Here is a 14,227-nt window from a genome sequence, read left to right on the forward strand (position 1 = left end):
TAAATGAAAAGGAATATTACAACAAAAAAATTATGGCCTGTAATCTACACGCACAATGCTTATTTTCATATTTGATAAACGTCACATTCAAAAAGGATAAAAAATGATATTGCATGCAGCCTTATTCCTCATGAATATGCATTACTTGGCTGACTGCATCTATGGATTAACTTTTATTGGGCTCAACAGGAAATTAATAGAAACCAGCAAAAGCAACTGGAACCAACAGGACCAATAAAACGTCCTATAGGCTCTCACACTGCATGGGTTCCCTGAAATAAAAAAACAAAAACAACAGGACCAACAAGACCTATTGGATATCCATTTGGTTTAAACTCTATGGGTTTCTATCGGATTTCTGTTGGTGCACATACATTGTATGTAGGCATTTAACTGATGTACTTTTGGATGGAGTTTTTATTGGTCTCAATAAGAAACAGAAACAGAAATAGAAAAAAAAATTACAAACCAATACGGGCTTCTTACTGGATTTCTACGGGAGTCTACAGGATTTTCAACCCTGGTATACACCAAGTCTAATGTGGGAAGATCAGAGCAGACTATCTATCACAAAATCGATCATTTTAAATGTATGCTTTCATGACTTGATAATCACCCAAGTCCAATTTCTTGCATAAATTTGTATAAATTTTCACAAATGACTCCGACTTACCCACGCAGCTGCGGCCATCCCGAGAGAGAGCGTAGCCCGCCCTACACTGGCACAAGATGGTGGTGGTATCTGTGACCGACGTGCACACTTGCTCGCAGCCCCCATTGTCCACGGCACATGAAGAATCTTTATCTGGAGGATGGATGATTGGTGGACAAAGTTATGATACCCAGAATGCATCATACTCTGAGAACATGATATGGAAATGTAGATCAACTTTGTGCGGAAAATCAAATTGATGGCTTAATTTACAAAACTTGTCCCACAAACAATCAAACTTTAAGACATTTAAAATAGAGGAATATAATGACCATTGTGATAAGGATAATGAGGAACTTAAAGGACAAGAGTTATCCAAACATTTTCACTGTCATCATTTTATCATCACATCATTATGAGTAGTTTCATTATCAATACAGCCATCTGAATATCATCAACACACCAACAACAAAAAAAACTCTATTATCAATATGAAATAATCAATGACAAGAATATGAAAATAGCACTATAATTACAAAGATGATTCTGGTCATCATAAAAAATAGGGTTGCTCAAATGTTACAATTAATCTATCAGTAGTCATAATTACCTACCATCACCACAATCACTATTAAAGTTCAAATCATCATATCTTCGCACAATCAGAGATGCCACAGGGAGCTGTCCAAATTTCCTGAAAATCACATGCGAGGGAGCGAAGCGACCGAGGGGGGGTGGATGTGGGAGGGGGGTGTCCCCCCTCCCACGGTAAGGACTTTTTGTTATTTTCGGAGTAGAATTATGGGTTCTGGTGCCGCGGGGCACTATGGTCGCCTGTCTAGCTCTAGCTGCTTCGCGGTGTGCGGCGCGCGATTCACATGCTTTTCTATGGGAAAAAATCTCTGTTCTTTCAAGTTAACTGAAATAAGCGATTACTTTCGGTACTACAAGCCAATTTGAAGACCGTATATTTGAACTGGGTAATACCGATCGTCGGTACTAGCGCTCGTAATATGCATTATGACAGTAATCAATGCAATGATGACACTCATCAAATTGGCAAATGCTTTGAAAGAAAAACATCGTTGCTTTCATGCTGCATGTATTGCGTGCGGAGGTCGCCGAGAGAGACGGAGAGAGCAAATAGGCACATTATCTCAGTAGTTATTCACACATTCCCGGAGAATCTAGAAATACAATTTTTTGCCAGCTTGCCGGAAATTCTGGAAAGCTTCCCTCTTTTTGGAAAAATCCGGAATTCCGGAAATTTCCGGAAATGTGTCATCTCTGCACAATTAATGTCCAAGGAATCATAGACATTTGATAATCGAGAGGATATCTACGGCTGGAGGCAGAATAGATCAGATGTATTCTTACTGCATCCTAGCTCATCGTATCCATCAGGGCAGTCAATGACATCATTACAGACGTCATTGAAACTGATGCAAGTCCCATTATTGCATCGGAAACTGTCGGTTCCACATTGTACAGTTGTACCTGATAAAGCATGATGGAAAACAAAAACCAAAAACACATTAACATCAATGGCTTCTGGATGTGCAGGGTTCTGAGTATAGAAGATATTATTAAGATAAATCACTCTGTTTTAGAGCAAATAAAAGATAATTCTATGTGTGCCACAGAAATTTTTTTTATTTGCCATATGACTGGCTCCAATTTTCATTTGGCATGTATGCAATGTCAGATATATTGTGGGATTAATATTTCATAAATTGCATGGAGATTAAAACTTCTCTTGAAAATATATGGCATGTAAAGTACATCAGTGGCATTGTTCAATACTTCATCAATTCCTGAAGGAATTTTGCTGCAGAAAGTAAAATCTCAATTGTCAATATTAAATTGGCACCATTGAATTTCACTGCACATGTAAATCATATTTGATAAGGGATAGGTGAAAATGGTTATTCATTAATCTGCATGCAGATGGGAATTTACCACAAGATTGCCAATTTGACAGAGAAAGAGGATCCTAAATCTTCTGGAATGTGCTGTCAATTTCAGAATTAGGCATTAACTCAGCAATAAAAAGGAGGCTTTCAAAATTCCACAATCAAATCAATAGGCCAAAATCTTTCATGGGAATGGCAGAGCTTGGCTCAAAGGAACAACAATATTTTACTCTAATTCACTAAAATCCGACAATACCGGTATACAGCACTGGGAATAATTTTCCTGGTATCGCATCGCAATTTGCTATACATTTTTACACCATTGCTAGCAGTTTTCTTCCACAGAAGTGTACAGGATATCATTTGAAATATTGTTCATCAGCTGAAATTGCTCATCAAATTGGAGTTGGAAAAATATTCCCTCCATTTTTTTTCCACTATTTTTTTTTATTTTTTTTTTAAAATTTCCCCTTTTTTTTGGGGGGGGGAAGAGGTGTGAGAATTTAATTTTGTTGTTGTTGTTGTTGTTGTTGTTGTTGTTGTTGTTGTTGTTGTTGTTGTTGTTGTTGTTGTTGTTGTTGTTGACAGAAATGACAAACTCACAGCCTTGTTCATCAGAGCTGTCTCCACTACCACAATTGTTGAAACCGTCACACAGCTGAGCCCTCCAGATGCACAGCCCGGAGATGGGGCAGAGGAATCGATCACTACCCTCACACGTACTGGCACCTGACAATATAAGGTGACGAGAGATAAGAGATCAACCCTGTGTGTGCTTTGAGTGATGATTGGCAGAGGAAACCTCATAGCATTGTACCTGTACTATCCAAAGTCCCTGGCACAGAAAGGTTTAACTGGAGCTTGCAGGTGCAAACTCACCCCTTTGGACCAGGTGGGGAAGTTTTCACCAAACTTCTAGAAAATGTAGAAATATTAGAAAATACTCAGCAAAACTTGGATAAAATTACACAGGTATTCAGAATCAAGAATTCTTAAAAGGTTTGGTTGATATCATGAATGTGTCAATCTTTCTACATGGGAACTCACAATAATTGCCATAACACAGGAGAAGAAGAACACAGAGAAACTGTACAGGAAATTTCAGAAGCTTCATATTTCTACGACAACATTGTTAAATGCATTCTGACCTTACTCCTTCAGAAGGCAAGGAAAATAGATTAGAATTTGAATAATACACCAGTAAAAAAGTGTAAATGTTGAAATGTTCTTTCCACAAACCATATTTAAGAATGATGACTGATTCGGGCTCAGTAACACAAAGTGCAGAATTTTAAGTCTACTTTTTTTTTATATATGGGTTAAAAAGAAATGAGAGACAGTAAAGGTGTAGAGTTCAAACTCACGACAGGCTTCCGTGCTTTCGTCGGTGTCATCACCACAGTCGTTACTCCCATCACAGACGTATTCATTGAAGATGCAGCGGCTGTTGCGACACATGAACTCACTTGCCGAACACGACGGTTCAACTGAATCTGAAGAGACAACAACAACAAATCAAAACAACACATATATAAACATTTCAATATTTGATGTGGACTACTGTTAAAATCATCATTACCATATTATTAACGCTGCTTAGATAATTCTAATCATCATGATTATCATTGTAATTATTATCATTATCGTTAGCATTATTGTTGTTGTTATTATTACTACTACTACTACTACTACTACTACTACTACTACTACTACTACTAACTATTACTACTACTGTTACTACTACTACTACTGCCACTACTACTACTACTACTATAACAATGTATCACTATCATTGTTCATTTCATTATTATTGTCATTATCCTCATCATTACTCTTATCATCATTGCAATCTTTTTGATTTCTATCGAATTATATTTCACCATTATAGAATTACTCTCTCTTTTTTTTTGGCAAAAATGTGAACAAAATCATTCATTTGTAACAGCAACTGGATCATACGGCATTATATCTACATGTACATCATGATAGAGTGTGGATCAATAAAATACTCCCACAGCTGACATGGAAAAGGAATGAAAATAATCATTCTTCTGACCACCACGTCTACCCTTGATATCTACCCAAGAGAGGATTCTTTGGATGAGCATGAAAAGCCGGCCTGCCCACATTGACAACCCATGAGGGCGCAATCAACTGAAGATGTTCTGAATAGTAAATCGTAGTTCAGTAATAGCAGAAGCAAACAAAAGTCTGGGCATACAACATAAATCAGTATTATTTGGATTTATATCTCATCTATAAATCACATGATCCATTAATGACCAATCAGCAAAATTTGCATCAGAGGTAGGACAGCAAATTGCCATACGGAGAAAACAGGGGGAATTTTCAGAAGAACTGAAACAGAAACACTGCACAGTGACTTGAGCTCAAGCGTGCACTGTAGCTGAAAAAGGCAAAAGAACCACAGCATACAATGTAAAACTTATAAAGTAGTAAAAATGACAGATCTAGCTGTCTTCAGAAACCATCAGGTCATAATCTGGGTGACAATAACGATATGAAAGATTTGAATAGTGTCCATTGCAAAATGTTTCTAAGTATTTTCAAATTCAAATGATGCAGTGAATTAACACTGACAATTAGCACTGTATCAATCAAATGAAAAAAAAAATCAAATGAAAAGAAAAAAAAAGCAATGTTGAAAGTAAAACCTTTCAAGCATCATGCAGAGAAAGAGAGAGAGAGAGAGAAAGAGAGACAAAATACCAAGAGTTTGCTTGATATATGTTGTTGTTCTTTTTTTTTTAACCCAGTGGAGAAAGAAAGAATGCTAACAGGCAGAAACTATCCAGAATACATGTATATACACCTCATACTGCATCCACAAAACCCGTCTTCAAACAACTTTGTATGTCTACATCACAAAGAGGAAAGTTTAAAGGTAACCAATTTCACAGAGATAAGACCCCTGAGCCTGAAGTAAGTCCTGATTTCCCATACATCTGTAATTCCTTTTATGACACAAGATTACCCTGACATACAATGTACAACAGGGCTTGACACTCACTTTACTTCTCTAGTGACTTGTTAGGGTCACTAAAATCTTTCAAAATCATATTTTAGTGGCCCAGAACAATTGGAAACAATCCATTTTGAATGATAAGTACCCCACTGGGCCATTACATAATAACCTTATTGAAAATTTGGCGGACCAATATCCATTTTTTTTTTTTTTTTTTTTTTTTTAGTGGACTCAGGACATTGGTAATGTCGAGCCCTGCATATAGTGTACAAAATACATTCATGCACCACCACGTTCCCCATAAGATATTCCAATGTATCCACTTCCAATTACCTTCATGCATATTCATGAGCTCTAAAAAAAGACTATAATGTAGAATTTCACTCAAGCAGGGATGACTGATTTCGAGGAACCAGAATTGACCCAAGCAACAGTGGATGTATATTTTAGTTTGCTTTGGAAAGGACAAGGAAATGAAAACACATTCCATTTGAAAAAATAAATAAATAAAAAAATAAAACAGACTTCATAGGCTATGAAACCATTTTGCAGGCAATGAATAAGTGCATATTGTATATTACCCTCTCCTCTAAATGCTGAGTTATGACGTCCTCAAAGTGAAAACAAAACAGCATGATAAATTCCACATCAAACATGTAAGCTACCATAGAGCAGTCAAAAATTCACTGCATGTGAACATAGCACACATTTTAGCATCAAAATACAGGTTGAAGGCCTACAAGTTTGGGTATATTCACTTATAGATATGTACACACACACACATACATTTGTAGTTTCTGTGGCTGCATCGTGTGCAAAAATTTCAACACCGCAAAAATTCCCACTTTTACAGTTTATGAAATGGGTGTTTTCAGTGCTGTCATAAAGAAATCCACTGAAGAGATATGTGTAGTACCAAAGTACCAAATATAATGTGCAAAGGAAGCTTCTTCCAGAGAGAAGATATCCCACATGAACAAAAAAACCTGTCACCCAACATGGTTCTTACAATGTAGTTTTGGGAACAATGAGGAGACCAGTATTACAAGAATGGAGTGATATTGAGAGAGTGTTTTCATGAAACAGAGAAGTACTAAAATGTGGGGGCAGAGCTATTCCATCAATGATACAAAAAGTAACAGCTTGAGTTGAATGTGGTCAAAGAAGTCTGCCAAGAAATTTGTCTGGCTGATACAATTTGCCAGGATGTGGAGTTGTTTTAGAGTAATTGGGGATCAGATGTGTAGGATAATTTCAATCAACTGGCGCTAGTACACTACTTTTATTCCTGAATGGCCCCACAAACTCAGTCGTGGGAAAGAAAACTATTACATGATAATTGAATACGCCAGAGGAGCAGTACGATTGTATATGATCCCAACAAGTGTTTCATCTGATTAATTTTCACTCACAAGATCAACGGACACTATTAGGGTAGGATTTGTCATCAATTATGAAACATTAAGTAGCAACCACAAGATTATGATAATATCGGTTCACCTTTGGGCTATTATTTTGCATTTTCTACTTATTCCACTGAAATCTTGTTATCACAACATTACCATATATATATATATCACATTTCTATGCATGTGTCTGCATTAGAGCAAAAAATCCAACAGTTTCTGCACGTATATGGAAACTAATGGGATGTTTGATTTCAAACTATTCATTCACTTAGTCACCGCCCAAGGTTGCTCACCCATTCAAAGCACATGCCATGGTCCATGAGCTGATTATCAAGAATTTCTACAGTACATGCATTGCCTCATATCCTTATGCAGAACTACTTTTAACAGCATACATACTGTCTTATACAGTGTACTTGATATTCCTCTCTATATATGATGGCGTGAGGTATATCAAACCTCTCACCATTACATAGCCACTTTTGTATAGCCAGCTCCCAAATGTACAACATAATTATACTTCTTTTTTTGTTGTTCTTTTTTGAGAATCCTAAGTGCATGTAGAGTAAATATTCCACAGGCAACTCTATCTCTAATATGACTTTTGGTTTTAGAATTGGAATTGGTGTTAGTGAACAGCAGTCACAACCACTGCAAACTGCATGAAGGGTGGGTTTGTTTGTTTGTATTTCCAGTTTTGTTTGGTTAGCAGTAACAATACAGACGCAAAACAAAATAAGATGAGTTGCATGACTGGCTGCCATAGAAACAAAAATGGATGCACACAGGCAGACAAATGCACAAAGAGTGGAGGCAGTGAAAATGTGCGGGAGACACACACACACACACACACACTGGTTTGGAGACTCACCATGAATTGTCAATATCAGACGAGGTAACGAACACACCAATATCGACATGTAGCAGGGGCATGACAAACAGAACAAGGAAAAGTAGAAATTACGCGGTGCGTAATATATGTCCCCGCCGAAAGTAGCATTTTGTAACAAAATGTGCAATATAGGTAAAAAATCAAGGTCAAAGTTCAAAGAAGTCAAGGTCAATATTCTGTGTAGAAGTTTTGAAGTCCTCACCTAGTGCCATCACATAATGCAAATGGAATCGAAATTGGGTTAGAAATGGCAAAGGAGTAGCATTTTGTAGCCAATGTACAATATAGGTCAAAAATCAAGGTCAAAGGTCAAAGAAGACAAAGGTCAAAATTCTGTGTAGAAGTTTTGAAGCCCTCATCTAGTGCTATCACATAAAGCAAACGGAATCGAAATCGGGTTAGAAATGGCGAAGGAGTAGCATTTTGTAGCAAAATGCACAATATAGGACAAAAATCAAGGTCAAAGGTCAAAGAAGTCAAAGGTCAAAATTCTGTGTAGAAGTTTTGACGCCCTCAACTAGTGCCATCATATAAAGCAAACAGAATCGAAATCGGGTTAGAAATGGCGAAGGAGTAGCATTTTGTAGCAAAATGTACAATATAGGTCAAAAATCAAGGTCAAAGGTCAAAGAAGTCAAAGGTCAAAATTCTGTGTAGAAGTTTTGAAGCCCTCACCTAGTGCCATCACATAAAGCAAACGGAATCGAAATCGGGTTAGAAATGGCGAAGGAGTAGCATTTTGTAGCAAAATGTACAATATAGGTCAAAGGTCAAGGTCAAAGGTCACACCTGAAATTCTGTGTAGAAGTTTTAAAGCTCCCATGTAGTGCTATCATATAAAGCAAACAGAATCAAAATTGGCTCATAAATGAGAGAGAAGTAGCAAATTGAACATTTTGATCACACACGGACGCACACACGGACGGACGCACGGACGGACGGACGGACGCACGGACGCACGGACGCACAGACACACACACGTACGGAGCCCGTTTCATAGTCCCCTGCTCGAACTCGTTCGGCGGGGACAACAATGTGTGTTTGGACAGACATATTAACAATATCTTTCACATTAGAAGTCATCTCGTTATGACAACTGATAAAAGGGCTTTAAAAGAATCATGTTAGAGCTCACAAATACGTACATCTTAGCATCAGCTAGTAGTTGTTAATATTGTGTGCAGCACCAGATTCAGAAAAACAAACCATTTATCATTCCATGCAATTCAATTTTGTACTCATATAAAATTTTCTCACAAAGTTCTTGGAAGACATTGTAGCAATGAATCTAACTCCAGGAGCCCGTTGCATAAAACTTACCGTTGAATTTCAATGGTAACTACCGTCAAAATTAGGCGTCACAGCCAATCAGCATCAAGGATTACAAAATTTACCGCTAATTTGAAGACTTACCGCTAGAAAGGAGCGGTAAGTCCAGCGGTAAGGGTTTTATGCAACGGGTCCCAGCTGAACAACCTCCTGAGGAGGCTGCAGCTATCATTATTTTTTACAAATTTCTAAATACAAGCATCAAAATCTTTCATGCAAATCTCTATCTACTGGTTCACCTATTGCCTAGATGGTGTATAACACTTGACTGCTCACAAAACAAACACAAACACACATGTTGAATGTATCTCAAAGGGCAAAATAAATCACAGAACGAGGAAATTCATAAATTCTCTTTTCAAGACGTACAAAAATGATTGATTTCTTCTAATTTCTTCCAAAGAGTCTCCTACAAAATCTGTCTGGGGGAATCAGCAACTCTGTGATACTGTCAATGTTTTAGTTTCCAGTGATAAAATTTTCTTCCTTAAAATAAAATAAAATAAAAAACAAAAACAAAAACAAACATATTCCCTGGTTCTGAGATTTGTGCAGCACAATGGCTTACTCCTATATATTCATCAAATTCACAAGAGGAAAAAAAATCATTTGACATCTCCATGTGTGAAAATTGATGTCAAAATGTGCACAGAAAATCATGAAGATATTTTCGTGAGGTTCACGCTAACCAAAAGTAGCATGGAACAGGTGAAAATTAACTAATACACAACATATACAATCTTGTAGGTTTGCACTTAAGCACCATGGTATTTGCATCATGAATCTACTGTATGTACATCCTATACTTAGTGACTCTAATTTTTCACAAATCGGGACTTCCTGATAATTCTGTGAACAGTTATAAGTTAGTGATCTGTACTAGGCGTTCGCACCAAGTTCATGTACTGTGTACTGCAAATTGAAGTACATCTGAATGCATGCACCTCAAAAAACATCCGATGTATACACCACTTACCACAGTCTCTTTCGTCCGAGCCATCGTAGCAATTTTGCCTGCCGTTGCAAAACAGGGTGGAGTTGATACAGGCCCCGAAGGCACACTTTTGAAACCCAGGCTCACAGCTAGTGCCATCAGCTTCAAGTAACATAAGAGCAAACAACAAAAGGAGTTGCAAAGGTAAAACTGACCCAGTAAAAACTGCAAATTAAAGAGTTTACACATTTACATGGTTCCATGACATTTGCTCCCCTGACAATTACTCCCATGGAATATCTGCATGCTAAGCCAAACATAAATTCTACCCACAAACAATAACCCTAATCCTAATCCTCACATCAAACTAAACCTAAAATCCTATCACAACCTAAACCCTGACCCTAACAGTAAATCCTTGGAGAAAATGAGACCCGAGCAATTGATGCATGAGCAAATGTCGTGTCACCCTGATTTATACAGAGTGTAAATTTGATTTGGTAGTTACTCAATGGTCTGACATACTCGAAATAAAAGACTTGTATACATAAGTATGATAATGATACTGATAATCCATACAGAGCTTTTCCATAATATTCTGGTGCTCAAGACACAAGCCAGTCCCATCATTTACTAAGTAAAACAAAATTGGTATTGTTCATATGAACTAGCATGCATAGCAATGGAAAGTATTGGATAAGAGTTATTTGCATTTTGTAATGGAAGGATTCCAATGACATTTCAAAAATGATTACAGAGTTCAATTTGATAGACATTTTATTACATTCAATTTCTTTTTATTTGTTTCTTAAAAGCATTGAGCAAATTCAGTAGAGAGAGAGAAAAAAAAACACCACAACATTATAATCACAAATTGCAATCATAGAAAAACTATCAATCAGGCAGTAAATCAAACTTCAATTTGAAATACAATTGTACCAGAGTGTAGCTGAACTTCATTTTGTGTACAACAAATGACTATACTGTACATACATGTATACAGCTCTACATACATGTATACATTTGCGAGAAGGTGATGATATAAATTCATCTCTTTTCGGTCTCCTTCAAGAATAAAAGGGCTGAATTACCTGATTGACATATTGCCTTTCATCAGCCATTAATTAGGGCAATTTGTTAATCAACTGCGATTTAAAAAAAGGTCTAATCAGAGATTGTAGACTTTAATTCTCCCTTTGAAAATGGCAATACTTTCTCATTGAATTCGTTCACAAAGAGTTGACTCACTGCAAATGTCAGCAGCCTCATCCGACCCGTCAGGACAGTTGAACTCTCCGTTACACAGCAGCTTCCCTTGGATACAGCGCTGATTGCTACATCGGAATTCACTCTCACTGCAGTTCCGATACACTGTAGATCCATGCAGAAAGGAACAAATGAAAGGAATGCTTTAACCAGATATGTTATCAACTATCACACTGTTTTCATTCTACTTAGTAATTCTTTCTTTCAACTATCCATCTACTCTGATGAGTGTATATATTGAGAGATATGTGTGACAATTTACAAACAAAAATGATAAAATTTGACCGTGCATCACAAAACCAACAAAAAGTTGCTTGCGTTGATTTTGGGTAAGGACTGAAAATAGAATGATGTACTGTGTCATCCTAGCTAATCTTGAGATTTTAATATTTTCTGAAAGAGCAAGGCTTCTTCTACATTATGCTACAGTTTGGGGTCATAAAATAAACAGCAAATTGTGTTTTCAGCAGTTTTTTCCAAACACTTTTATAGCATAGTGTGATTAGGTGCGTCTTATACAGTCCCCTCTCCATTTTTTAAAAACCCTGTACACATTCTTCACTTTCAACTCTAATATAAAACTTTGAAAGGATGATGCTACTGCCTTAAAAAATTGCCATTAATCATGGACAGAATGTGTTAATACAGCACGCTAAATTTCAGCTTAATCTGACAATCCCTTCATTTGCTGTTGCTCCGGTGGCTTACACCCTGTTTTTTGTCCAATTCATCGCACAGCATGGCTTGGTAAAGATTAAGCGCTTGACTAGACCCTGTACTTCAGAGCCTCTTTTCTGAGTTCAAACTTTTCGGATTGTGTACTTTCTCTCCAATATTTAGATAGGCTCCCATAGGAGAGTCCATTTGCAATGAGGAATTACTAGCAAGAAAAAAAAAAGGAAAGAAAAAATTATACCTGGATTAATCAATTCATTACGAAGCCTGCACAAAAAAAAAAAAAAAAAAAAAAAAATAGGGATGGAGAGAAACAAAATGAAAGCAGGGTTAATCCTTTAAATAGCGATTCAAACTTACCACAACCCTGGTATTCGTCTGACCAGTCCCCACAATCATTGTTGAAGTCGCATTCCCATCTTTTGGGAATGCACCTGTGGTTGGCACAGCGGAAATCTCCAATAGGGTCACAGGTCACCTCGGCTGCAGGAAATGATACAACAGTAACAGGGTCTCGTTATAAAAATAGATAAATAAAAATAAAAATCTCATAAGAAAAAGCTTTGCCCACATTTGTTGCAAATGTTGAAAAAAACAACAAAACCAAACCCGGACAACGTTGCATAGGACTATGGTATTTTTACAATTAATGGCAACTTTTCAATCAATCAGTGATACCTTGGCTTTGACTGGCTATGGAGTAGTGTTGCCATAGCAGTGACAACTGAATAGTCAATATGTCAACAGAGTTGCCATGAGTTGTAAAGCTACCATAGATTTTGTGCCATATGGGGGCCCTGGTGCCTCTTGTAAAGACAGAAATCCAACATGATTTTTATTTCATCCCTTTCTGCATTATTGTTTGCATCCCTCTAAAAAAACAACAACAATATGAATAGAAATAAAAAAAATGCATCAGGCACCCTTCGGGAGGAGGCATAAAAAAAAATCAAGCCATTTGCATGTAGCGCCCTCATCTTTTCAGTATTGAAAGGGTTAACAGTTTTTGCCTTCGGTATTCTTAAGTTTCAGACTTACGACATCCCTCCTCGTCGCTGCGATCGGTCCGTCGGCAGTCATAAAAGCCATTGCAGCGCATGTAGAGAGGGATGCAGCGATATGATTCTTCACAGGAAAACCAGCCTGCCGGGCATGTTCCTTGATCTGATATGTAAAAATAGGGGGAAAAAATGAGTAATAAAATCACAAAAGGTTCAGCATTTGAACCGATTGCCAGCTACAGGAAGCATTATACAAATTCAAAAGGAAATTGAACAAACACTTTTACTTAACGATCAACATTCATCAGTAGAGGGAGAAACAAACATTTGACACAGGATATTCTGGTAAAAGAGCCATCATAAAAGAAATTCAAAATAAACTTGAAAAGGAGGGGGGGGATGTCAGATGATTGCAGCTCTAACATTTACTGGAATTTGAAATGAATAAAGAAAGACATACAACTATTCCTCTTGACAAACAGAAAGGTCAAAAAAAAAAAAAAAAAAACTGTGCCTCCTAAGCTGATATTGCAGGAAACTTATACCCCGTTTATACTGCTAGCGGGTTTCAGAGCCTCCTTGAGGAGGTTCGAAAGCCCACTCTGAAAAAGCGGCCTCTTGTCTGTTTATACTGCTCGCCAAAAGCAGACCCTAGCAGGCCCTACCAGGTCCAATCTTCTCCTCCCCTCTGATTTATGGCGCGGGCTTTTGAGTGACAGTGTGCAAGTTGAAAGGCTTTCTGTAGCGGGGATTGGTCGAAATGGCTGGGTTGTTGGTGTAAGCAGGTGATGACCTTCAGCAATTACCTCCGGGTCGGCCAAAAAGCGGCTTCTCGAACCCCCTTTGCGTTTATACTGCAGTCGAACCTCCTCGAGCCTGCTATAGCGGGTTCTGAAACCTCCCCCAGTAGGAGGTTTCAGAACCCGACCCGACCGACCCGATCGGATCGCCTTTTCTGAATTCTGTCTGTTTATACTGAGCTGAAAGCCTGCTCGAAGCGGCTACAGGGGGTTTCAGAACCCCCTTTTTCCTTAGTATAAACGGGGTATTAGAAGGAAATTGGAAGGGTTATATACTGTAGGAAGTAACTACAAATAATATATCCTGCTTAGTATATTCCCTATGAACGAAAATATATAATTTTGAAACTACGACACGATACCAAATTCA

At 37.6% G+C, this 14,227-nt stretch overlaps 1 pseudogene; it reads right to left on the reverse strand.

The window, feature by feature from the left end:
* Positions 1-14,227, reverse strand: part of LOC139722987 (low-density lipoprotein receptor-related protein-like) — a 54,105-nt pseudogene that overhangs the window by 16,551 nt on the left and 23,327 nt on the right.

Source organism: Diadema antillarum, unplaced genomic scaffold, assembly GCF_040938485.1.
Source record: "Diadema antillarum isolate AM-2024a unplaced genomic scaffold, OU_Dant_1.0 scf00000179, whole genome shotgun sequence".
NCBI lineage: Eukaryota > Metazoa > Echinodermata > Echinoidea > Diadematoida > Diadematidae > Diadema > Diadema antillarum.